At 36.6% G+C, this 23232-nt stretch overlaps 1 protein-coding gene across 1 annotated transcript in view; it reads left to right on the top strand.

Annotated features, from left to right (window-relative positions):
• Window positions 1-459: 459 nt before the first annotated feature.
• The window catches only part of LIMA1 (LIM domain and actin binding 1), an 86585-nt gene continuing 63812 nt past the window's right edge, over window positions 460-23232 (top strand). Inside the window, exon 1 of the mRNA XM_090273144.1 lies at window positions 460-561. The gene's annotated coding sequence lies outside the window, so the exon portion shown is untranslated. The remainder of the gene's footprint in view (window positions 562-23232) is intronic.

The following is a 23232-nucleotide window of genomic DNA, read 5'->3' as shown; positions in this document are numbered from 1 at the left end:
ATTTATAGCTCTTTCAACTACACAGCACAGCGTCCTCTAAAATACCCACCCTGCAATGAACTTACCCCGAAATCACCAGGAACCTGGTCGGGGACTGGCCCAGTTGAGCCTAGGGTAAACCTCCCAGGTGCTCCTGGGTCAACCTGCAGTAACTCTGAGTCTGAGTTAATTAATGTCAAACTAGGAAAAGACAAAGCCCAAGGCGGTTAAGATATGTGGATTCCTCAGTGAGCAGCATGGAGAATTAGACATAGCCTAGGAAAAGCAGCCCCGCCTCTCACACCGCCAACACTGAGCGCAGAAGAGCAACGCGAGCTGCTGCAAGGGAAGAGCACGCAGCAGGCGGCGCGCACGCTCGCCCAGAGGCCGCAAGGGAGGCGGGCTGGCGTGCGCGCCCACGCCGCAGTGGGCGGGGTTCAGGGCGGGGCTCTGAGCCGGACCGGGGCGGGGCCGCAGGAGCTGTAGGTGCTGCAGCTAGGTCGCGACAGGTGCGCGAGGCAGAGAGCCTGAGACCTGTGTCAGGGCTGGAAACAGGGCGGAGAAAAGACCTCTTTAAGCCAGGTAAGGGCCTTCTCTCTCCACATTCTCCACGCCCGGAGAGTGCGCGGAGACCTCAGCTTTCCTCCACATCTTTCTCCCGCGACTTCTGGGGCGAGGGGAGCACAAGAAGAGTGATCCCCTTACCCTCGAAAGAGGGAGTGGAGAAACCGCTGATCCACTGCTCTTTCCTCACTTTTGGGTACTGCTCTGGGAATGGAAGCAATTATATAGGGCTGAACCTTTGCTGCCTGAGAGCGGGAGCTGATAGGAGCTCCCTCCTCTTCAATCGGGAACACTTTTTAAAAAAATTTGTTGATTTTTAGAGAGCGAGAGGAAGGGAGAGAGAGGGAGGGAGGGAAAGAGGGAGGGAGGGAGAGAGGGAGGGAGGGAGAGAGGGAGGGAAGAAGCAAGGGAGAGTGAGAAAGAGAAACATGGATTTGTTGTTCTACTTATTGATGCGTTCATTGGTTGCTTCTTGTATGTGCCTTGACCAGAGATGGAACCTGCAACCTTGGCATGTCAGGAGGACGCTCTAACCAATTGAGCTACCTGCCAGGGTGGGAACACTCCTTTTTAAATATATATATATATATATATTTATGTGGTGGAGAAAGGTGGCAGTTCATCTAAATTCAATTTCCCAGGGAAATAGTATTATGATATTCAACTGCTCTTTTCCCTTCTTCATTTTCAGCCATTCCCTCCCTCTTCGAATATTTCTGCCCTTCCATTCTGCCAGTTGAACTCAGTTTAAGATACTTATATCTTTTTGAGGTATGTCGAGAATATAGCAGTCCTTGCAGCTGGATGTATCATCCCTGAATCGCTGTGGTGTATATATTGCTGAGACCTGTCACCAATGTACATAGGTGTTAATATAAGGTAACCGTATACCTTTGGCTACACCTACTAAACTTGAAGTTGTAGGTGCTAGGAGCGAACCATCTGGCACCTGTCCTTGCCTCCTTCTGGTGCTTACAACAGAGTTTAGCTGATCCTGGTGAGAGATATTTGAACTACTATTATCTTTCACTTAATTCTAGCATTCAAAAACCTGCCTAATCCAGATGGTTCTATCAACTTGACTTTTTAAGTTAGTCAAGATATTAGGGAGCTTTTAGCCTTTAAGACAATGCCCCTTTAGGGAAAAGGTCTTTTTCTGCCTGATAGTCTATCTTTTGCTCTTGATTTCAGTGGTTAAATGGAATACTTAAAAAACAAGATTTCATTTATTTCTTTTTAGAGAGAGGAGAAAGAGAGGGAGAGAAACATCAATGTGTGGTTGCCTCTTGCATGTCACCAACTGGAGACATGGTCTGCAACCCAGGCATGTGCCCTGACTGGGAATTGAACTGGTGATCCTCTGGTTCACAGGCCAGCCAATACGCTGAGCCACAGCAGCCAGGGCTGGAATACTTTTTATCTTCATAGTTACTAATACTATTCACAACAAATGATAAATAATTTAGGAACTGTGAAATAAAACTTTCTTCTGAGGTCTGATGTCAGCACAGAAAAAAACCCTCAAGAAATATTTCTAAGTTTCTGTGGAGTTATAACCTGGATGAAGGATGGTCATGTTTTAGGTAGACCTTAAGAAGTTATACAGTCAGCAGAAGAGAAGGTTTTAAAGGGAAAAAAAGGTGTGTATGCATATATATTTCCTTGTTTTGCAGCAATAGAAAAACACATAACATGTCAATAGGCAATTCCTGTAGAAATTTAACTCATTTTTTTGGACAAAACATGTATTAAGTGTCTCTGGTTTTGTCAGTCCTACTGTGGGTTCAAAGTTCCAAATGTCCCTGCTATAAAAGAGCTTAAAATCAAATGGGTTAGGCAGATCACTGGATACAATTTACAGTATTAGGTCAGTGCTACACCCAGAGGGCTGTGGGGGCACGGATAATAGTTTATTTTTAATTCTGTCTTCTAGTTTTCCTTAAAAACAAAACAAAGTAAAAAACCACAATAGTAAAAACCTTTAAGTAACAGTTCTCTTCAATTCATGAATTTGTACCATTTGTATTTCTTACCTTGTGTTCTATCAACATAATGGCTTTTTGAAGATGAAATTAGGTCCTATTGTTAAATTCTGTAGCAGTTCAATAAATGGTTGGTGGAGCTATTTTCACTGCTCTATGATGGGCCTTGAAGTGTTGTTATCAGGCAGTCCCTGAACTATAGAGCTACTGGGAAGAGAATAGAGTATTGGCAACAATAGTAAAGCAGTGCCATGGGATTAGGTCCTATTGTTAATTCTGTAGCAGTTCAGTAAATCATTGGTGAAGCTATTTTCACTGCTCTATGATGGGCCTTGAAGTGTTGTTATCAGGCAGTCCCTGAACTGTAGAGCTACTGGGAAGAGACTGGAGTATTGGCATCATTAATAAAGCAGTGCCATGTTGTAAAAATTGCTCATTGTGTACCTCTGTTTAACTTGGTACATTCAAACTTTATTTCAGACTCTGGTTAAGAGGTGGGCCAGATTTCAACCTCCTAATAATTCTAAGAAGAGAAAACTTCAGAAGTGAAAACAATTCTGTTAACAGCACATCTTGGTAACAAAATAATTTTTCTTGCTAAGGTGTCCTCAAACTGTCTTTTTCTCCCTTTTTCCTTTTGAAGTGGGGATGGGGTGGGTAAATAGGTGGAAAAGGAACGGATCAGAAGTGTTTGAAGATTCTTTGTAGAGCTTTGATGATTTGATGATTTGTAGTTAATTATATACAAATGGTGGTTATTTTATTTGGTAATTTGAGCCATGGTACTTGTTAAACATGTTTCTTTGACATTGCTTACCTCCTTTCTTTCTGTTTATACTCTAGGAAAGTGGTCTCCACCAGGAATTTTTGGAAAGGCAGTAGGTATATTTGCATGTAATTTGGGTACCTACAATGATTACATTGTTTTCTAACAATGTTCTCAGGTACAAAGGTTCTTCAAAGACACACAGACAAAAAAGAATGTTGAGAGTGTGGGAGATCATTAGACATGTTTGCCATAAAAGGCCTCCTAACAACATTGGGAGAATTTGTCATTATTTTGTTGACCATGAAACTAATTTTCAGGCATTCTTAATTCCATACACTCAGAAATAGATGATTTGCATTTAGATTGGAATTGTACTCTTTCTGCAGATACAATTGTGTAATTTGGTTCTGAAGTCAGTAATTTCCATAAGAAAAGACTGTTGGGTTTTTTTAAAGGTTGCTATGGTCTTCCACTATTTCTTTGATAGGAAGTTAAAGTACTTTATTTTGGATTGTGTACAGTAATCTCCAGGTGATGTTAAATTACTTAACACAGACTCTCAAGGTTCTTTAGTAACAACTGAGTGGTTGTAAATTGAGTAGTTTCTACTTAATGATTGTGGAATTAAGATTCTATGGTAAATGGTACTCTTGGTAGGACCATACTGATATGTTTATTCTGTGGCTGGATGTAAAGTCCTTGAGACTAAGTCAAGTTATTGAGCTTACGCAGACCTCTTTTCATGAAAAGGACAAAGTTTGACCCAACATGTCCTGTTATTTCTTTAACTTGAAAACGTTTCTGGAGACTTCACATATCCAGTCTTCAGAAGTTAACATGATACCGTTAAGTTGTACATTCTAATTTTCTTTCAAAGAATTTCTTAACAATGCTACTCTGAAACTAAGAACTTTCATATTTAGGAAAAAAAAGCAACATTTTTTGTACTTCTGATCACATGTGTGGAACTATTTTTTTCCCTTATTTATCCTATAACACAGCTTAGTATTTGGAAAACCTTACTGTCCTTCAAACAAGTTTTTTCTTCCATACCAAAGTATTTCCAATTTCTGTTTTGTTACCCATATATCAGTAGTCCTGATAATGCTTTGACTTTGTTTTAGACTTCTACAATTGTTTTTTTCTTTCATAAACTGAAATCAAGCAAATGGCCCAAGACTTCTTTTCCTCATATTCAGTTTTACTGAACAGGTAATATTTGCTTAGATTTGGCTTCCACCTCCAGCGCTTGAGGAGATCTGTCTGTCTGTGCATAGTACCCAGTGATTTCCCTGTAATGGCCCTGTCACTGTCCTCCTCCTTATCACTTGGCAACATTTGACCAAGAGGACAACTTTTCTGGTTCTTCCTTTCATTTGGCTTTCTTAATGTGATTGTACCTGGTTCTCCCATCTTCTAATCAAACCACTTCCTCCCATGCTCCTTCACTAACTCACAGTCTTTTTGCCTCTTAAAAGTGGGTGTTTGCTATAACTCTGTCCAATATCTTATTCTCAAAATACTGTCTCCCTGTGCAATTTGATCTGCTCTCATACCTCCATGTGAGTGACTTGCAAATTTGTCTTTTTAAAAAATTTTTTCACATTGTAGATATAAATTCTTTTTTTGTTTACACATATAAAACATACATACACATTTAGAAAATAAGGAGTACGTATACTAATTATAGAAAACCTGGGAAAAGTTAATTATAAAGAATATAAAATATTTCATGATCTGTTCCAAAGAGAACTTTAATTTGGTGTATTTCCTTACAGGCTTTTTTTTCTTTGATACACACCATAACAAATACACACCTAATTGAGCTCATATTATTACAGTAGATATAGTTTTATATCTTTTTTTTAAATTTATATTTTGTCATAATTTTTCATGCCATCAAATCATTTGAAAAAAATCTAATGGATGTTTAATAATGTCATTATATTGATGTTGCATAATTAAATTATGCACTTGGGTATTTTGATTGTTAAATTATTAATAAGTGAAAAAATTGAGAATAAGTTTATGCATAAATCTTTGTACAAATCACTCATTCTTTCCTTAGATTAGATTATCAGAACTTGAATTACTGGGTCAAAGGGCATGAAAAATTAAAAATACTAAACCTGCTGCCAAATTGCTTTTCATAAAGACCAGACTAACATTCTCACCTGCAGTGATTTTGAATGCTCATTTTACTGCATTCTTCATAACATCAAATATTATTTTTTAATCTTTACTAATTTGATAAGTGACATAATTGGTATTTTTTAAATATTAGTGACAGCAAACAGGTTTCATACATTCATTTCAATTTCATCTGTGAATTGTGATTTGTTTAATCCATTCTCATTTTTATTTGGGTCTTAACATCTTAATTATGTTGTTTTTCTGTCTGGAGTTTTTTCATTTATTTGGGACAGGGAGTATAGTTTTTATTAGGCCAAATTGAATAATTGGAGTGACAAAATAGAAAGTGTACAGGAAGTTTAAATTGTGGTATCTTAAATGCCCATTGTTATGAGAAGCCAGAGCTTGTGATTGATGAAACAGCATTGCAAAACGGGAAGGGTGCTGGCTTGAGAGTCAGGATTTCCACCTTGGTGCTAGAAACCAACCACTTAGGTTATCTTGGGTAAGTCATTCATTCTCTCTGAGCTTCATCTGTAAAATGAGAGGGTTGAGCTCTTGATCCCAAAATCCATACAACCTCTGTCCTGAAAGGATGACTTTTGATCACTGCTCACTATACATTCTGAAATTATTTTCTCTCCCATTCCTAACCCTTTACCCATTTTAGAAATATAGGGCCTGAGGAAAGACGATGCAGTAAAAGCAGTTTACACAGGGATCACAAAATCGCAAGGCTTAATGGAGCCTGGTGGCAATTTACTGTTTGTGCCCTCAGAACAATAGAAGTTGCAAAGATTGGTATTTTTTAGGCACTCCCATAGATTGACACTGGCAATCTAGTCAAATAAGTCTAAAAAGCCCTGCTGGTCTATGTCACAAAGCACCATAATCTCTAGTGAATATAAAGCAAGTCTTCTTTATGATAAGAGGTTTAAGTTGCCAAGCCCAGTTATTTAACAGCTTTCACTATTTTACACTAAAACTATCCTTTTTGTGATTTGTGTAAGTTCTTCATTTTAAGAATATCAATTCTTTGTTCTTTGGTCATACGTTTAACTAGTTATTTGCCTTTTAATTTTGTACGGGGTGTGTTATTACTTATCTATAGATCTTTTTCTTTGGAATTTCTTTTCTTGCTTTTACTCGTGAGTCTTTTGTCATTCAGAGATGGGTTAAGTATTCACTTTGATTTGCTTTTAATTTTTATGGTTTTACTTTTTACATTTAATTCATTTTGAATTTGCTTGGGAATACCAAACCAGTATGTTTAGTGCCTTTGCATATCTCTGAGCTTCAGATCCATACTTCCTGCTACCTGGTAGACCACATGGGTAGTCCCTATATATTAGGCACCTGCATCCACCTTGTTATCTTGAACCCTTCAGTCCTTTTCTCCTCCCTCACTGAATCACCAACTTTGGTTGATTCTAGCCCAACGGTGATAATGCCTCTTTCATCAGTATTCTAATTCAGCTCCCCCTTTTTTGCTAGAGTTCCTGAGCAATCCTTACAGTTGGCTTCAGTTTTTCCCTTTCAGTCCAGAGTTGTCCTAAAAAAAATAAAACACTGATTTTCAAAGTATGGTTCCCTCTATCACCTGTTTCAGAATCACCTGGGGTGTTGGTTAAAAAGGTAAATTCCCAAGTCCTGCCTAAATCTACAAATCAGCATATCTGAGGGATGGGGCCTGGGAATCTGCAGTTTTAACAAATACCTCAAGAGATTCATTTACACACATAAAGGAAACCAGTGCCCAAGTCAATTAAGTCTAAGTTTTTCTGCATGCCATTTAAGACCCCCACTCCCACACCCTCACAGTTTATTTTTCCAGGCTTATCTCTCACATCACTCCCTCCCACCTGGCACTATAGTTATACAATGATTCCCGGTTTCCTGGACCCACCCTGTCCTTTCCTGCCTCTGTGCCTTTGCTCATGCAGTTCCCACAGCCTTATGCTCCTTCCCCTCCCACCTCCCCCTCCTGACGAAATCCTTTTTCTTAAGAGGTCAAATAAAATGCTAGTTAAAAAAAATAAAGCCCTTTCTAATTTATCTTATTTGAATCAGTGGTTCCCTCCTCAGTCTTCACTTAACACTTTATTTTTGCTTCTTTTTTTTATCTTCATGCTGTCACTGTTTATGAATTATTGCTTTCTTAAAAGATTATAAGCCTTCTAAGTGAGAACCTTGCCTTTCCTTTTCATTTCATAGTCATTATTCATATAATAAGCAATTAAATACTCAGACTATATGAAATATATCTCATCTTGCAAACACTATTATATGTGTTCAGCTTCACATCACACTTAGAATAGAATTACAATCTTTGCCATTGCTTATAAATTCTTATTTAATCTGGCTGCCATTCATCTCTGTCATCGTCTCATACTTCTCATTCACTCTCCAGCCATATTTTTTCTGCCTTGGGGCCTTTGCATTTGCTATTTTCTCTGCCTGGAAAACTCCCCCATCTCTTCTCATTGCCTGGCTGGCTTCCTATATCCTCCCCATCATTCAGGTTTCAGCTCAAATGTCATTCGCTCAAAGAGGCCTTCCCTGACCACTATCTAAAGCATCTGCCCCCTTTCCTACCACCGCTTTACTCTCTTTTTATTTCTTTCACAGCATTAATCACAGTTTTAATTGTCCTGCTTCCACAGTAGAATGGAAGCTACATGAGAGCAGACAACTTGTCTGTCACTTTACAACGGTGTATCTTTAGCAAATAGAAAACTGCTTGACACATGGTAAGTGCTTAATAAATATTTGTTGACTGAATCAATAAGCCTTGAAGATAGACTTCTCATTTTAACAATGCTTGTTTTGGTTCACAGTCCAAAGCTTTGTTGTTGTTGTTGATGTTGATGTTGGTGGTGGTGATGTTGTTGTTATTTTAATGAACAACAGATGAGGTGGTTCCATCAGGGTTCAAATCAGGTATCAGTCCCCGAGGATTTCTGAAGGTAGCCAGACAAAGGTTTGGATACTGTGATAGGCAGGATTTGGTTCCATTTGAGTGCGGGTTTTCCAAGGTGTTCTCAGGATCCAGGCCACTATATTACTACCTGTCAGCATCTACTTCCATGGTTATTACTGCTAGCCAATACTAGTCTTTTAACACTCATTACATTTCTAAAAGCAAGTATAGTAAAACTAGAATCCAACTGCCTAGAATCCTCACGCAACCAGAAGTTTTCTTCTGCTTGCTTTCTCTAGAAGAAAAAGAAGAAAGCCATGGAGAATCTTCAAGGAAAGGATATTTTCATTGTACTTACTCCATACCCTGAAATAGACAGTATATTGATTAGAAGGATTTTCAGCAACAGCTTTATACAAGGGATTTCTTGTTAACATCTAATTGAATCAGTTCTAATATCTTCCTATTTCTCTTCATCGGATAGCCTTATTTTTTACTTCCATTTTTATCTTGAAACTGAACATAAATTTTATTTAAAATATTAATGGTTTTTAGAGAAATTTATAATTTTTCAAAGCACTTCTATTTTTATCCTCTAATTCAATCCTCATAGCCATTCCATGTGAACTATCTGTTTTTCAGATGAAGAAATTTGAGACCTAAGGAAATTGATTGACTTTCCCATGCCAACTAAAATATCACTACCCAATAAATTCCTCTCAATAAATTTTTAAATTTTATTTTATTTAAAATTTATTTATTTATCTTAGAGAGAGAGAAAGGGGAGAGAAAGAGAGAGAAGCATGAACATAGATTTGTTGTTCCACTTATTTATGCATTCATTGGTAGATTCTTGTATGTGCCCTTGAGGGATCGAACCCACAACCTAGTGTATTGGGACAGTGCTCTAACCAATTGAGCTGCCTGGCCAGGGATCAATAACTTTTTTTTAAACAGCACTATAATTTGAGGTAATTTTTAGAAGATAAACATTACAATTTAATCTAAACACTAACATTAATATGTTTGTAACCAGTGCTTATTAAGAAATGAGATCCATTGCATCAGTTAAGATTAGCAGAATTTTATCACTTCTGTGGCTGCATTGGTAGTTCTTTATGTGACCAGACTCAGCTGTGCTTGTCCTTGATTAAAGCATTGTTTGGTGTTAGCTTCTCAGATTTTTACAGAAAGGAAAGATTAGAGAACTTGCCTAGAGAAGAGTCACTTTTCAGTAAACCTGTTTTAATTCTCCTGCTTGAAGGGATTGGTTAAATTGATCTGAACTGGCTTTTCAGATTGAGCAAGACCTGAAAAAAACACATCATCTAAAATTTCAGATAAGAAGAATGGAAGCCAGACCCTTCCTGGAAATGGCCAGGAGTGAAACTAAGAAGCCCTGTATTTGGAGAAAACTTGATTAATTATTAAGGACAGAGGACTAGTATAAAGAGGTTATATCTTTAATGGAAGCAGCCTTCCTAAAATAGGTGTTTATATTTCTTCTGCTTCGACCTTATAAAGAAAACTCTTTAACTATCCACTTTGTTTTAATTAAGCATGTAATTGGGAAGATCTATGAGCATATAATTTATAGGCAGATATTCAGTTACTTATGTGGGCCACATGTCAAGATATGTGGCAACGGGGAACTAGCATAGTACTGTTTTTCATCTGTATAACAGATATTTATTGAGCCCCTTACATTGGACCAGACAATGACATTTGATGCATCTTATGATAAAGTACAGAATGGTACAAAGGTTAAAGGAGAAACAGGCTGTTAATAAATCTATGCTTTTGTGGCTTCTGTCAGCTCTAAATTACCACATTCTTTCTCTAATTAACTATGCTTTTCTCTACTTTTCCCCTTAAATTTGAAATTACCGTCATTAATATCTGGTTTTCTATTTATTGAAAGAGATTTTACTCACTATGTATGAAAAAACACTGGAAAAAACCTCATTCTCTTGGATTATGTTGCCTTTGCAATGAATTAATTATTAACTGGGAGAAGGAGGAAGAATCAAGTGAATATATAACATATTAGATTTGAGAGAGATGTAGAATTAAACTTGGATTAGATCTGGTATTTCCTTAGAGAAAAAAATATGATTCTTTATGAACTAGAAATTTTAGACCAAAGTCAGTTTTTAAGGGCTGTAATTGGAGGTTACTCTTTTAACTGTCTAAATAAGATACATGAAGACTACCACAATTATATAAAAAGCTAATTTGGGTTTCAAAAGTGCAAGAAAATAAGATAGTCAAGTGAATTAATAAAGTAAGAGAAGCCATGCAGGAAGGTAATAGTTATATCATCTTTGACTTAAGAGTTTTTATAAAGGAGTTGAAAACACGTAAAATGTGGCCCTTACAAGGTAAAGGAACATTACCATTCTTAGTTGCGAGACACTTAGGATACGACTGGCCCAGACCAGCCCCAGATTCTGGGAAGATGTGGTTTGTAGGCAGTTGTTAGAGCATGGACATTAAGGTCTGTCAGACTATGTCAAATCCTGGCTCTGCCTTTACTAGCTGTGCGACCTTGAACAATCTATTTAACCTTTCTGAGCCTTGGTTTCACCCTCTGTAAGATGAGAATAATAATATTTGTTTCATGGATTAAGTGAATAAGATCAAATGGAATGAATCACCTTGAATATGACCACTGCTCAATAGCTGACCCCCAGGCTTATACAAAGGTGGCCAAAACTTTTGCCTGATTCTGATACAGTCCATCTAGATGATGGAGGATTAGGATCTGTGTCTGCCTCCCTGCCTAGCCCTAATAACTCTGGGATCAAGCGAAAACTGAACTCTCAAAACTGTCTTTACATTGGAATTGTAGGGGACCCATTTCAGAAAAATTAGATGTGTTTGGACTCCACATGAGATATTCATATTCCAAAGAGAATAGTGATATTCAGAGCACCCTCCCTTCACACATAGCCCCCACCCCCTCACAACAGAGAGGCATTAGACTGGCTGGTTGAGGGCAGCAGCTGGAGCACAACCCCAAACAGTGATCTTAATGCCCAGATAGTCATGTAGTTAGTCAGGCTTCTCAGAGGGCTGTGCTCTGATGGGAATATTAATGAGCAGTCAAAGGGTATATGCCCTACAAAAGGGAACTCTACAGAAACAAGGATCGCATCTGTATAGTCAAGCAACAATTCTGTTTGGAAAGAATATTAATGAGATCTGGATAGGAATCAGACACCAGGAAAGGACAGCTGCTGTAAGAGGCAATTTGAATTGTACAAGGAGTTACACATGATATTCAAAAAGTCCTTGTGCAATTTTAAAAAGTAATTAAGTTGTAGAGTTAATAAACAATTTATAATCAAAAAGTGAATGTTGAGTGGCCAATACACAATTGGAAAGATACTCAACCTTACCCATAATTAAAGGAATGAAAATTAAAACAAGAATGTATCACTTTTCATACATCTAGCAAATTAAAGAAATAAAAAATGATTAATAATGCTTAACATTGACAAGGATGTGGAGAATAGGCTTTCTCATAGAGCTGATGTTTCAAATATAAATTGATGTGCATATATATATATATTCATGTAACTGTTTTTGAGGACTATTTGAAAATGTCTATTGAAGTTTTTAATGCATAAGGCTTTTGAACTAGAAATGCTGCCTCTGGGAATTTACAACATACATGCACACTTCCAGGTAGGCAATAGTAGAGGCATGTTCATTGCAGCCTTGTTCTTAATAATGAAGAATCTAAAGCCATCTAAATGTTCATTGACAGGGGCCTGGTTAAATAAGTTATAGACTATTTTGGAATGAAATAATAAGTGGTCCTGAAAGGTTGAGATAGATCTATATGTTCTGATGTGGGAAGATGTTCAAGAGGAAATGATAATTGCTATTAAGCTCATTAACATAAAACCATTGTAATATTTTTAAAAGTATGTGTTTCTACATGATATGTGTTAACATCTCTGTGTCTGAGTTTTCTCATCTGTAAAATAGGCATCATAGTAATATCTACCTCATGAGTTATTGTGAAGATAAAATGAGATAATATATGTAGAATGTTTAGAACAGTGGCTGACACATAGTACTATGTGTTTGGTATTATTGTTATCACATATAGGCAATATCAGGAAGCTTATATTCCAAACTGTGACAGCGGTTACCTTTGGGAAGTAGAATAGGCTTGGGGGAAGGGGCGAACAAGAGCAGGCAGACTTCTATTATTGTTTATGATGAGTAGGCTCATCCCTTGACCAATGACTCTGAACAATGAAGTTAGTGAAGAAAATAACAGCTCTGGTTTTGAGTGCTTGTTGAGACCTTTGGAGGAGAAGAGGTTTCCTAAAGAAAGAACGAAGGTGAGGGGAGGTGGTAGGGGGAGAAAGGAGGGATGCTGATGGATTCCACCTTGGCTGCTGAAGCTCTTTTGAAAACCACTAACCTAATTTAGGATTAAAAAATTTTAATTGCACAAGAACCTGATGAAGTCTCAACAATTTTACCTGGACTTATTCTTTTTGCAATTTAGTAACATTTATACTAAAAAGTTTGTTTTAATTTGACTTTTGAATAAAAACTACAAAAAGTAGTTTTTGTGGCCAAAACAAACATTTAAGGAGAGACAAGTAGTTTTTCTAATAATTATAAAATAAATATTTTAATGTTTGAAACAGACCACTTGGCATATTTTTCGAGTTCCATCAGTACTGTGTAGCATGTGTTCATACTTCTTTTTTTTTTCATGGACAAATAACATATGTATCTTTATATGGATAGACCACATTTTGTTTATTTATTCATCAGTTGATGAACATTTAGAACATTTCCATTTTGGAGCCATTGTGTATAATACTTTATGAACATTCATGTACTAGTTTTCATGTGGACATGTGTTTTCTTCTCTCTTGGAGACACAACCCCATCACACATGCATATATCTGGAGTCGAATTGCTGAGTCATACGATGATTACATGTTTCACCTTTTGAGGAAATGCAACTATTTTCCAAAACAAATGCACTATTTTAGACTCCCATCAGCAGTGTATGAGGGTTTTAGTTTCTCTACATCCTTACCAACACTTGTCACACTATAATTTTTAACCACATCCCACAATAGAAAATATTTTACATTGTTACTCACTTTATATAGCCGCAAACAAAAGCCTTATAAAAGAATACTTATACTATGTGTGATACACTGTGACACTTTCTACTTTCATTCTCTTTTTCTTTTTTTTTTTAACTCTGTATCTATTTTTAGAGAGAGGGGAAGGGAGAGGGAAAGAGAGGGAGAAAAACATCAATGTGCAAAAGAAACATTGCCTCTTGTATGTGCCCCAATTGGGAACCAAACCTGAAGCCCAGGCAAGTGACCTGACCAGGAATCAAACCAGCAACCTTTCATTTTGCAGAATGACGCCCCACCAACTGAGTCACACCAGTCAGGGCTCTCTTCTTTTTCATTAACACAAACAAACATACTTGTTCTGTCCCACTAAACTGATTTCACAGCTCACTAATTTTGTGACCTGAAGTTAGAAAAACTCTAGGCTAGTTTACCCCCTTAATTTTACACAAGAGGGAATTAAGGCCCTCAGAGATGACTTTTTCAGCAGATGATACTGCTAATTAGTGGCAGATTAAAGATTAGAGCCCAAGCCTGTTGGCTTCCTGCTTTAACTTTGACATCTCAATAAATCATAGTTGCCTTCAGATTCAATAGATAAAAATAAATTGCAATTTCTATTCAGATACCATTTTTTTTACCTTGTAGGTTTTTCTCAAGCAGCATTTTTAATTCAGCAACAAATCAAACTATAAAAAGAATAAAATAATAAAAAGAACCCACTTTTTATTATCATGAGTCATTGGTCTGCACAGTGATTTTGTGCCTTCTGGGCAGAAAAATTCTAGGTGAACCTAGATGATGGGCAACAAAGTTATGTCAGTTCAGTGTCCAGACTCATTTTGCACAAACATCAATCTGTCTTTAGAGGGCAGCCATTTTCCTCATACTGCCAAATGTGAATAGCAATATAAAATTTGAAGTGGTCTATATAAGAATTTCCATCTTGAAGTTTTTCCTTTTTTCTTGGAATACATATAAGTCTTAAACTCTTATATTTCAGTGTTTTTCAACATGCGATAGGGAAACCTCCGATGAATCACTTGAAGGTTCTTGTTAAAATGTGGTCTTCCTAGGTCTAAATTCCAGCCCTAATGAATTAGAACTGTGGGGTGGGACCTGGAATTCAGTATTTTAAACGTTCTAGGTGATTCTTATATATACTCAAGGTTGTGACCTACTGAGATAAGTTTCTCCTCCCCTTTATATTTCTCATATTAGCTCCCTTTTGAGTTCTAGAATTATTATTTGAGTTTGCTACCTGAAAAACCAAATACTTATTTGAAAGAATTAACACTTGTAAGAAAACACCTAAATTATGCCAACAAAGGGAGTTGACTAAAACAATCTGTATTGATAGGGTTCAGTAGAGTTTAGTGCTAGAGTCCATTTTTTGATGGCTATATCCACTGATTTCCTATAATTTGGTACGATTTGTCTTGGAATAAACAAACATAACCCACTATTTTGTTTCATTTGCTTTTCCCTCAAAGTATTAATCTATAAAAATAGTGGAACCCAACAAATGATTTTAAATACTTGGTATCCCTCCCTTTATTTTACAAATACTTGAGTGTTCACCATGTACCAGGCACTGTTCTAAAAGTTAAAATACAGTGTGATTAAACAAATACAATGTGATCAGTGTTGGGGGTGGGTCTAGAACTTTAGCAATTTAAGAGAAACTTCCCAGAGCAGGCCTGGGGGGTTAGGGAAGGCATCTGGAGGAAAGTGTCATCTAAGTTGGGACCTGTACCATAAAGCCATGGAGGAGCATGTATAGAGAAAGGCCAGGGATCAAGAGAGAGAAGTTGGGCCTGACTAAAGATGTGAGAAAATGTTTATACGAAGTCTACATGTCAGAGAAAATTAAGGAGTTCTGTGAAATAATAATAATGATGATGATGATGAATATTATTGAGTAATAATGATGATAATATTAAATATTTACTGAGCATTTATTAGGTCCTAAGTAGTGTAGTATATACGGGATGTTTAGGAACTTTTTTTAATTCTCAAAACAATACTCTGAAGTAGGTTCCTTTCCCTCAATTTAGAGATGAGGAAACAGAGATGGAGTATTATAATAACTTGCCCAAAATCACACAATTAGTCAGAGGTGTGAGATTTGAACAGCCAGATTTAAACTTAATGGCCTATGTTCTTAGCCAATATGCCATTCTCTTTGCACTATGTTCCACGTAATAGGCATTTTATATAGAATTTTTGATAAGCCAGTGTGGGTGATGGTATATTCCTCAGGGAAGTAAATAAATTGCCTGTGGTAAGCATACTTAGAAAGAGGCAGAGTGAGAACCTGTAAGTCCTCTTTTTAACTTCAGACTTTGTGTGCATTTTGTTACATTATACTATCTTTCATGTTATTTTATTTAAAAAAATTTTTTTTTAATTTATTGACTTGGGAGAGAGAGAGAAGCATCAATTTGTTGTTTCACTCATTGATTGATTCTTTTTTATTTTTTTTAAATCCTCACCCAAGGATACATTTAGAGAGGAAGGGAGGGAAAGACAGACAGACATTGATCACTTGACTCTAGCACCAACCACCCGCCACCCCCCCTCCCCCCCGACTAGGGATCAAACCCACAACTCAGGTATGTACCCTGACTGGGAATCAAACCTGCAACCTTTTGGTGCACACGACAATGCTCCAGCTGAGCCACCCTACCAGGGCTCGTTGATTGATTATTGTATGGGCCCTGACCAGGATTGAACCCACAACCTTGATGTATCAGGTTATCACTGTAACCAGCTGAACCACCTGGCCAGGGCCTATTTTATTTAATATAAGCAAAAATTCATATGCCAGCTCATCTTTTGAGAAAAATTATTTGTGGTTAAATAAACTTATTTTGAAGGGTAGAGGTAAAAGAGGATGATACATATGATTAGGGCTGTGTTATGTTGTGTATTTATGGGACATATGAAATGATACAACATATAGTAGAAACTCTAGGACTGGAAGTCAGAAGGGTTAGGACTTTTGATACAGCTTTGGGAATCATCTGGTGTAAGTGACCTTTGATGACTTGATGGTGGCTGAGCTCACCCAGAGAAAGGAGAGAAACTGACCCTTGACTAATGCCTAGGAACAGGGGTAAGTGGAAGGGGAGAGAAAGGTAGGAAAGGAGTCAGGAAAGTCATTTAAGAAAAAGAACAAGAGAAAATACAATTTCAAAAATGAGGGACTAATTAACAATTCAAATGGCAACAGATGATAAAAATTGAGACATGGTTCTTGGATTTGACAGTAAGAAGTCTTCAGGAGAATAATTTCAGCAGGAGTAGAAGCCGGACCCAAGTGGGCAGAGGGATGAATGGAAGGTGAGGAAGTGGAAACAATGAGTATCTGGAGACTAAGGTTTGGCTGTGTGGGTAGCCACAAGGAGAGGTGGCAGTTTGAAGGGGGAAAAGCTTAACAGAAAAAGAGTTATTTATTTAATCCATATATACACATTTCAGGTATGTATACACCTACATATCAGAAATGTGAGCATATTTTTAGGGCAAAGTCAGAGATGGAGGTGAAGTGAGGTTCTGGGAAGATAGAAGGGAAAAACCAGGCGCTCAGATGGATTGTCATAACACTTACTCTTCTGACAGACAAGGTGGGAGAAAAGATGATACCATCTGGGGGTACTTTTTTTTTCTTTTTTTCTTTTGTCTTTGAAGTGATAAAGTGTGAATCAGTATGGGTGAATGTAAGTGCTGAGTGAAAGTGAAATTGCTTCTCATTATACAATACAACTTCTTTTTCATTACTCTTGCTCTAAATCTTAGTGTTTTTTAAGACCAAAATGTTCTTAAAAGGAGATAAAAGAGGGAAAAATATTATCAAAGTGAATTTGTCTTGATGCCAACATCTACATCCTAGACCCCTCGGAATTTGGTCATTGTTATAATTTTCCTGTTGTCTGGGATACATGTTTCTACAGAGGCCTTGCTAAAGTCTTCTAAGAACAGTAGCAATGATTATTCTAACATGCCTACAGACTTCTCTTTCACCATGTTGCTGGATAATAGATAGTGTGCCTTTTATGTATAGTATTTAAAACTATTTACTGGTTCCATTTTTTAATATAATTTGAGTTTATCTCAGAGTTTAAGTAAGATAAGTTACTAATTCACAGTTCTGAAAAATGATACACACTTTCTTGACTACTAGTTTTGGACTGAATAATAAGCTTTTTTTTTTTTTTTTGTACTGACAGTATTTTGGATAAAATTTAAACTTTCATGCAATTTTATTCAAGACAAATTGATCGAATTTCTTCTATTTAGAAAGCAATATACTAGATACGAGGAGAGCAGGAGACAAAGTAGATCTGTCTCTTCACCTCAAGAATCTTTCTATCAAGCAGATTGATAAAATTATAAGGAAGTGACCTGTACTGATTGGGAATAGGGTGAGGGCAGTTCAGCTAAGGGTTCTTTGAGGAGGTAGTCTCTCACTTGGGTCGTAAAAGGATTGAGGAAGGAGTGGCATTCCAGCTGGAATTTAAAAAAATATGGTATATCAAGAGAGTGGATACTGGTAATGTCATAATTTTGGTGATTCTATATTTATTTTAATATCAAAATTCTATGGAGTTAGGCTTCTCACTATCAGAGACAGAAGTTACAAATAAATAAAAGGGACTATGTACTAGAATGAATCTTATGATGCTAGATTGCAGTCAGAAGTATCACTATGAGTTTGTAGTTTAAATATATATACAGATAGGTAGATATAGAGATAAATATATAAATGTAGATATGTGTAGATACACAGGTAAATATATATATTTCCTGGTTCTGTGCCCTAAAAAGCCTAGAAGCAGTGACATCAGTAGTAATGAGCACACCAGTGCCCAGATCTTGGTTTCTCCAACAAAAGGAACCAGGGTGCCTTGGAGAGGTGGTTGATTCCAAGGGTAGGAAAGACAAATACAAGATAAGTCTGGAACATTTTATAGTGCTAGAAAGTAAGAAAATGCATATATATATGCGGTATGTTGAAAAGACACCAAAGCCAACCTGAAAGAGCTCCAAATGGCCAAAGCTGAAACAATTTGAGCAACAAAATAAAATAACTCAGGGAATAACATAAATATCCATAAGTCTATACTAATATAAATAAAATGGATAAATAAGTAAATGAGGGAGAAAGGACATTTCTTTCTTTTAGAAGAATTTCAATTAATAAATGTAGACAGAAGAAGGGCAATAGAAAACCACCATTAGAACACCACAGTAACAATTATTTAAGGTAAGATCTACCCATGAATGCTAAAATTAGTGAGTAAAAATTTAAAGAGAAACAGGATTAAAATATCCCCCCCCAAATATTTATGAATCATAAAGGGAAAAAAATAGTAACTTTACAGTGGAGAAACCTAGCAGACACCACCTTAACCAAGCAAATAAGGTTAACATAGCCAGTAATAAGACATCAACCTTATGTACTCTCTGATATGATGCAGCGAGGAAGATACATCAGTTCCGCAGTATTCTCTCCAACATTTTATAACCTTAATTTAACGTATTTAAAACGAAACATTTTTTTGAGCATTGCAAGATGTTCCAAGTTCATCTTCTATTTGTCCTGCAATAGCTCTGGAACCAACCACTTCTCATAGGAGCCCTGGTTCTTTTTACTGAAGAAATCGAGAAACCCAAATTGAGAGATATTTTACAGATTATCTGACCAGTATTCTTTACAGGTGTCAAGGCCATGAAAGACAAGAAAAAACAGAATTGTCATAGGTTGGAGAAGACTTACAGAGACATGACAACTAAATGCAGTATAGGATCCTGGAAAACTGATAGGACTGGAATAAAGTCTGTAGTTTAGTTAGTAGTATTGTACCAATGTTTATTTCTTAATTTTGATAATTATATTGTGGTGATGTGAGGTAAAGCTAGGTGAAAAGTATCTGGGAACTTTTGTACTATCTTTGCAACTCTGTGAAAATCTAAAATTATTTCAAAATAAAAGGTTAAAAAAAGCTATTAACTTCCAATGTTTTTTTCAAGTATGTTAATTTAGTCACTACTTCTTTATACAAAAATACACCTTTAGAAATAAATGTAGTTTATATTCTGAAAAAGCATTATGTGAGCACATATTTTATGTTGCTTTTGTTAAAAATTTTCCTTCGAACCTTAAAATTTTTTAGGTTTTCTCTTTCATTTTAATTAGTTGCTCCCTTTTACCTGTTGTCATCCAAACTGGAAAGAGTTATTTAAAAAAAAGAAATCAACTTTAAAACTACAATTTATTTCTAAAAAATAACATTTTATCTGAACAAGGGAGTTTGTTGTACTTTTGACCCTTGAACAATGCAGGGGTGAGAGGAGCTGGCCCCTGCACAAAACTCTGTATAACTTTTGACTCCCCCAAATTTTACTGTCACTCCAAAGCCTTACCAATGACATAAACAGTCAACTAACATATATTTAGTATGTAATATGTATTATATACTATATTCTTACAATAAAGTAAGCTAGAGAAAAAATGTTATTAAGAACATCATAAGGAAGAAAAAATATGTTTATGTTATTTACTGAAAAAAAAAATCTGCATGTAAGGGGACCCACACATTTCAAACCCATATTGTTCAAAGGTCAACTATACTGTGTTCTCTTTAATCTTTTAAGGCTGTATTTAGGCAATTATGCCTCTTGCATAAGTAGCCATCTCAGGAGGAGAGAGACAAAGATAGAGAAAGAGATATGACTTAGATTTGGTTTATAAGAAACAGATTTGGGAATTTATTAGTGGCAGCTCATTTGCTTTTGTCCCAGCCTGGTTTCTGGGATCCAATTTAGTTAGTTAGGTATGTCTATATTAGAGTAGGTTTCAGTCTTATTATTGGAATAGGTTTCCTGGAGCAGCTAGAGACCTCGCCCTAAGCAATAGCTTGAGGAAACCGTACCTGGGGCCAGTTTCCCAGTGATTCATTGCCCAACCATTAAACTTTCAAGGACCTTTGTTCAGAGATCTTTATTTCTGTGGTACAGTTCACCTATAGGACGTTAAGCTATTCCACCTCAACCTACCTGGTATGATAAAAAAAAAAAAAAAAAGAAGTTGGAACTGGGAATTAGAACTCTGGCTCTCATACTAACTAGCTGGTGAATTTGGGAAATTATTAGACCTTCATGTGCCTTAACTCTCTTACTGTAAAAAAGGGTTTTGGTTACTTGATTTCTAAGATGCTCTCTTATAAAAATCTGCCACATGTATCTAAAGCTGAAGACATCTTCCTTCTTAGCAAATGATTCCTCTTTCTATGTCGCCCTTTTTTATTTGTTACACCATTGTCCTTATAGTCTCTGAGGCTAAAAATCTTAAAGAGTTATTTTTGGGGTTTTATTTTTTAGAATATTTTTTAAAAGATTTTATTTATTTTTAGGGAGAGGGGAAGGGAGGGAGGAAAAGAGGGAGAGAAACAGCAATGTGCAAGAGATACATTGATCAGTTGCCTCTCGCACACCCCCAACTGGAGACCTGGCCTGCAACACAGGCATGTGCCCTGATCGGAAATCGAACCAGCGACCTTCCAGTTTGCAAGCCAGTGCTCAATGCACTGACCCACACCAGCCAGGACTTAAGAGTTATTTTTGTTATAGCTGTTTCCTTTAACTCTTCTTGCACACAACTGTCAGCCTTTTCAGCAGTTCTTAGTTCACAGTTGAAGTGATAATAGAATGCATATGACCTAAGAGGTTGTTGGGTTTGGAGTCTTGTTGACATAAGAAATGTCCAAACCTGTAGAGAATTTTTACAAGAGTTTATTTAAGCCAAAGTAATGACCATGCCAGGAAGCAGGATCTCCAATGCTTTGGAGAACAGTTTTGCAATTCATTTTATGCATTTGAAGTTAAGGAGGGAATGTAAGAATGATTACATGAAGGTGGGGGAGAGCAAGGTAGGGATTAGATCACAGGATAATTAAGATTATGTGCTCCTTGAGAATGGTTATGCCTTGGAGGTATTACTTCTGTTATTTCAAAAGAGTATTAACCTAGATGCATAAGAACAGTAAACAGGGCTGGATTTAAAATCTTCCACTGAAGAAGTTATAGGGCTGGGGTGTAATTACCCACCATGACCTGCCCAGTTAGGAATTCATGATCAGATCACCCTGTGAGGTAACTTTCTGCAGAATCTTTTCGTCTACAGGCTGAAACACTGGATTCTGCCTGGGACATATATTAGCTATGTGATGTTAGGCAAATTATCCAACCTCAATGAACCACATTTTAAAAAATGAAAATAATACTCCCAGGCTGTATAAGGATTAATCAAGTTAGTAAATGCCCAGTAAGTGATAGCTGCTATTATTATTTATATATGGCAGTACAATGGATTAGATTTTAAAGTTCACAGGGATATTCAAGGATATTGTAGCAGCCCAGACTGAATATCTCTTTCTAAGTGGATCTCTCCAGGTGTTGGTACATACCTTTTCACTCTTAACAGGATTCCTAGAATTAAGGAAATTGTCCTAAAGTCTGAGACTGGGACTGTCATTTGAGAGAGCACATGGTAAGTGAGGGAGATATCACACATTTTTTTTTTTAATGCAAACCCATGAAAGGGAAGAAAGTGAGAGAGAGAGAGACAGAGAGAGAAGGAGAGAGACGTTGATTTGTTGTTCCACTTATTTATGTATTCATTGGTTTATTCTTGCATGTGTCCTGACCTGGAGTCAAACCCAACCCTGGCATATCAGGATGACGCTCTAACCAACCGACCTACTGGGCCAACACCATTGCCACTATACTCTTACTGAAAGATAATTTTTATGAGTTTGCAGCTAGGGGGTTCAGAGATTTGCTACCGAATTTTCTACCTTGGCTACAAGGAATAGTTTTAATTATGACTCATTACTTGTAGTGAAAAGAAAATTGACTTTGGAATCAAACAGAGTATCAGTTTGAATCCTAGCCCTGCTACTTAATAGCTAAGTGATCATTGTAAAGCTATATAAGTCTCTGAATCTCAGTTTCTTCATCATAAATATAAGATAATAAAACTAGTCTTGTAAAGTAATTGTAAGGATTAGTGAGATATGTACTTCTTGTAAAGGAGGTGTTTTAAAAATGTTTATTTCCTTCCAAGAGTCTGATTTTTAACCTTAGTCTTGAATTTTAAGCTTCCTATTGTGTATCACTAGTATTTTTTTTAATATTTTATTTCTTTATTTTTAGAGAGAAGGAAAGGGAGGAAGAAAGAGAGAGAGAAACATCAATTGGTTGTTTCTCACACTCTCCCAGCTGGGGACCTGGCCTGCAACCCAGGCATGTGCCCTTATTGGGAATTGAACCAATGACCTTTCGGTTCACAAGCGAGTGCTCAATCCACTGAGCCACTCGTATTTTATTGCTGACATGTATATTTCAACATGTGTAAAGCAAAACTCATTCTCCCTCTTCTTCCTATATACTCTCTCTGCTAATGGCATCAACATTCGATATTATTTAAGTTTGATGATGCCAGCTTTGATTACTTCTCTTACCCTAAGTTCATTTTATTCTAAGAACTGTCAATTCTCTCTTTCCACCTTTCTATTCCCACCTATTCTAATTTAAACCTTGATTACCTCTCCCTTGGTTTTAGAGTCTTCTTGACTAGTACTTTAAACTCCAATCTTTCCCCCTCTTCTTGCGTTACACACTGCTGCAGAATCATCTTTTAAAACATGACTCTTATTATGCTACTTGCTTTTTTAAGAAATTATTTTTATTCCA

The sequence above is a fragment of the Furipterus horrens genome, unplaced genomic scaffold (genome assembly GCF_987537825.1).
Source record: "Furipterus horrens unplaced genomic scaffold, mFurHor1.1.pri manual_scaffold_4, whole genome shotgun sequence".
NCBI lineage: Eukaryota > Metazoa > Chordata > Mammalia > Chiroptera > Furipteridae > Furipterus > Furipterus horrens.
This window is presented reverse-complemented; position numbering and strand designations above follow the sequence as displayed.